Consider the following 4,867-nt stretch of genomic DNA (forward strand, 5'->3'; position numbering starts at 1 on the left):
TCATCCAAAACCTATTTTCTCAGACATCAGAGCAACGAGAGTAGTGTCCAGACTCAGTTAGAAAAAGACAGTCTGCAACCCTGATGGCACTACAGCCCAAAGTGCCCACTGGGTGTGTCCACACATGCAGGCACATGTGTTTGCTACAGCTCAGATAGGAGCAGCACAAATTTGTGCAGGGGATTTTTGCCTCAGCGCACGTGCCTGGACATGCACTTTGGTGTGGGGCAAGTTATGCCACTTGGGGCAAAATGACCCTGCCCAGCTCCTCCCAGATTTGCAGCCAGGAGGTAGAGCCTGGGGCCAGCACCTGTATAAAAAGCTGCCCTACATGTCTTTGAGGACCAGTGGGTGCAGCCTGGGGAGCTCTGCTCAGTATCCCCCTCAGGAACACTCATTTTCATGTTTTGACCCTCTGACCCTCACATCACTCCTATCCTGCTTTTTACTTTTTTTGTCTCAAGAAATTTAGTTGTACTGCTCATTCATTGGCCCCACATAGTAGGGGTTATTAGTTGGGTGGGCCTTATGGCTCATGTAAATATGAAGGATATAAATAGACAGGAGCTTCTGGGGGTCCACCAGATCCCCAGATGTCTTTGAGGACCAGTGGGTACAGCCCAGGGAACTCTGCTTGGTATCCCCCTCAAGAACACTCATTTTCACGTTTTGACCCTTATGTCACTCTTGTCCTTTTTTTGCCTTTGTTATCCCAAGAATTTTGTTGTACCATTCACCCATTGGCCCTACACAGTAGGGACTGTTAGTTAGCTGGGTGGGCCTTAGGATCCACGATACTTGAATGATACAAATAGACAGGAGATGCTGGGGCCCAGCCAATTGGTATCTGGGGACACTACCCTCTTGTGCCAGCTGGACTGCTGAAGCAGCCCTAACCTAGAGTTCCCTATACCCTCTACCCACTGCAGCAGTCTGGCAGTGGGGACTGCTGCCTGGATATGATCTGCTGCCACCTGCGACATCATGTGGCCCCAAGGCTACACACCTGCCAGACCTGGATGGGGAGCATCTGCACCTCTGGGCCAGCTGCCAATGGGCCATGGCTACAGAGTTGGCCTTTCTGCGGCACTGTTGCCATGTGTGCCCCTGCCCTGCCATCTGGCCAGCTATCACAGGGAAGATATTCTCAGCATGGTGGCCTGCTTTGAACTGTTAAAGCATGTCCTCCTGGCCCCAAATGGCCCCCCAGCTGAGTCCTGGGTGTCAGCACTGAGCAGGCTTCTCTGCCTGGCTCCTGACAGTTGCCTCACTAGCAGGAATCCTGGTGTTCCCTATTTAAACACTGCAAGTTCTCTGATCAAAAAATCCCAAATTCACTTTTTAAAATACTCCAAAATCCATGTTCTTGCACAATTACAACAAAAGACCACTCTATATACAGGCAATCCTTGCACTTACAGCAGGTTATGTACCTGGAAAAGGCACTGTAAGTCGAAACGATGCAAGTCGAATCTGATTTTCCCATAGAAACAATGTTCTAATAGGAGGTTACGTTCCTGACCAAGGGCCTGAAGCCCAACTTTTTATAGAAATGACCATAAACACCATATTTAAAGCAACTATTTAATCAGAAGGTGAAGGAACACCTGCACCAGGGTCATAGAATTCAGAAGGGCTCCTTGGGGAGACTTAGGGCTACTTGATGGCTTTTTGAGAAACTGATCCAGGGATGTTTTTTTTGCTGTCCTCTTTTTCTCATTGTAAATTTCCCTGTAGCACACACAGGCATTAGAGATCAAGTTGTTGGTCTTTGAGCTGTGTTAGAGGTTGGGATCCATTTTTTCAAAAATTGCCACTGCAGCTTCCAAATGCTTGAAGGCCTCACTCATCTGCTTTGTTGTCATGGTACCTTGAGCAGGACTCTCTTGAATCTGGGCCTGATTTTCTGCTTTCCTTTGCTCCTCAAGATGGACAAGCTCTTCACTGGTCAGTTCCTGGATATGAGAGTCCAGCAGCTCCTCAACATCTTCTGTTTCAACTTCTAGCTGTAGCTGGCCAGCCATCTTCACAATATCAGCAGTGACTTCATCCACTTGGTCTTCAAATCCTTGGAAATCAGAGACAAATTCTGGACACAATTTTTTGCAGACACCATTGAGGTTGGATTCCTTAATCTCCTTCCAAGATTCTCCAATGTTCTTCACTGCATCCAGGATGTTGAAGCCCTTCCAGAATTCCTTGAGGGTTGGTCCACCTTCCTGGTCTGTGATACTGATGGCCCGGGGAAAAGGTTCTTCTAAGGTAGTAAGCCTTAAAAGATTAAACAACCCCCTGGTCCATAGGCTGGAGCAGTGATGATGTGCTGGGGGGCAAGAAAACAACCTTGATGTTAGGATCTAAATCTGGAAGGATGTTAGTATTAGGTGTGCTAATTCTGAACAGCCGGAACAAAATAGTCAGTGAACCATTCCTCAAAAAGGGCCCCAGTCACTCAAGCTTTAGGATTTGATTTCCACATGACTGGAAGGCTGCCTTTAACATAACCCCTAAGTGCTCTGGGATTTTTGGAGTGATAAACAAGCAAGGGTTTGAGCTTGAAATCACCCACAGCATTTGAACCAAGCAAAAGGGTAAGCCTATCCTTAGCTGCTTTAGAGCGAGGCATAGTTTTTTCTTGTTGGGTGATGTACGTCCTGGAAGGCATTTTCTTCCAGAACAGCCCAGTCTCATCGACATTGATGACTTACCTGACACAATAACCTCCCTCTTCAATGATTTTAGCCAATTTTTTAGGAAAATCTTGAGCTGCAATCTCATCAGCACTAACACCTTCACTTTGCACTCTGATATTATGTAAGGCATACCTGCCTTTAAAACGCATGAACCAACCCTTACTTGCACTGAATTTTTCATCCTTAGATCCCTCACCACGTTGTTGCTTCACAGCGTCAAAAAGACTCAAAGCCTTGGCTTGAATGGTGGCTAAACTCAAAGGCACACAGCGCTGAGTTTGATCCTGAATCCACAAAATCAAGTCTTTCCATCTCAGCCACAAATCCTGCACGTTGTGGATTATAATAATAGTGGATTGCAATGAGGTCGCACTTTTAATTTCACCACTTATTTTGTCCTTTTTTCTAATAATAGTTGCACAGTAGCATGTATGTCCAATCACCTACTGATTTCAGTTTGCAACAAACCATTCTCTCTAAGTTTGATCACATTGACTTTCACCTCTAATGTAATGGCTTTTCTCCATTTCTTATCAGAACCGTCACCATCACTAGAGCACTGCCTTTTCTTTTTATCAGCCATTTTTAAGGACTGAATATATAACGTGCACTAAGAATCCAAAGAATACAAGAAACTTATGCGCCGGAGCACATCAGGAAGCAGAGTGACTGGGTGACATACGTACGTTTGTGCGCTGCCTGAGTTGCTGTCCTGCTGTCATGCCATAAGGGCAAGGATCCTGCACTGTAAGTAGTAACGTGGATGAAATATTTTGTTTCACAAGTATCAAAACAAAGCACTTTTTAATTTTTTATGCAAACAATTTGATAACAATGAGGTGAAGTATTTTGGTGTCTGAATTTTTTTCACCAAAACAGGTTTTAGCCAAAAAAATACAACCCTCTCAAGTATGGACCACCACATATTTTCAGGATTTTGGCAGTGTGACCTCTTTCAAAAAAAACATTAATGATACCCATCAGCAATACATCCTCAACTAGCTTTCACCATCCTCAAGGAAAAGAGATTCTGTATTTCATACATGGCAGAAAAGATTTATTTTCTCTTCAGACAATCAGCCTCAGCTTTGTTTGCAGGAAAGGAGTTGTAGTACTCTACGTTCTGTTTCCAGATTTTCCTGAACCAAGGAGGCCATCCTGAATTTGGTTTATTATAACTGTTACAAAGTACAACAGCTCCTTGAAACAGAAAGTATTCATTTAGTTGAATACAGTCTGAGCTGATTCAATTGTTCATTGTCTGTAGTGGTTCCACTAGGCTCAAATTCACATAGGCTATGGTGGAAGACAAGATTATCTTTTCTAACCTCTTATCTACTGCCCCTAGAATTTCGCTCCCCTCCAATTTCACAACTCTATCCACTGTTCTTAACAGTCGCTCTGCTTCTTTTCCTCCTTAGACATGAAGAATGCCTTGTTGTTTGAAAGCAGGGGTGTAGGTTGTAGCCGTGTTGGTCTAAGGACATAGGCAGACAAGGTTCTTTGGGTGAATAAAAGATATCAGATTCACCCAAAGAACCTTGTCTGCTCTTGTTGTTTGAAAGCTTTTCTAGCCTTATCCCAACTGTACAGTTGGTCCAATAAAAGATAATCTAAAAAATTATTTGCCTCTTGCATAATTCCTGGACCATCATGGATACAACATCACTCTCGCACTACCTTTCCTAGCCTCCCTTACTGATGTGAGATGGATTCATACAAATTCCTTAAGCTGCAGGTTACTCTAGTCTTATATAGAAACTTTAGTGTCAGCCTTTGCTTCTCTCTAACAAATTGTGTATCTCTGTGCAGTAAACTGCCCTTGTAATATCCTCAAGCACACTCCACTGCCTCTTTACTGAAATAGTGCAGTTATGTCTGTGCAGTGCCACAGGCAGCATGCTTGGCACTGTCCCCAAGTAGTGTTAATTAGCCTGGCACAGTGCCATACAGTAATTGCTACATTGCTTCTAGTTTAGGAGGTAGTTGATGCACAGCAAGACAACATGCTTGGAGGGGACGGTATATTTTTCATAAAGATCAGTGGTCACCAACCAGTGGATCTGAATCCACCAGTAGATCTCAGAGCCTCTTGCAGTAGATCTCGGAGACTCTTGGAATCTATCTGAGGCTGAGGTGGGGGGCTGAGTGCCCACATGCATACACGCACACAC

General features: G+C 44.4%; 1 pseudogene; it reads right to left on the minus strand.

Annotated features, from left to right (window-relative positions):
- Positions 1-1,646: 1,646 nt before the first annotated feature.
- On the minus strand, positions 1,647-3,276 carry LOC102370644 (annotated as a pseudogene).
- Positions 3,277-4,867: the final 1,591 nt, after the last annotated feature.

The sequence above is a fragment of the Alligator sinensis genome, unplaced genomic scaffold (assembly GCF_000455745.1).
Source record: "Alligator sinensis unplaced genomic scaffold, ASM45574v1 scaffold196_3, whole genome shotgun sequence".
Classification (NCBI taxonomy): domain Eukaryota; kingdom Metazoa; phylum Chordata; order Crocodylia; family Alligatoridae; genus Alligator; species Alligator sinensis.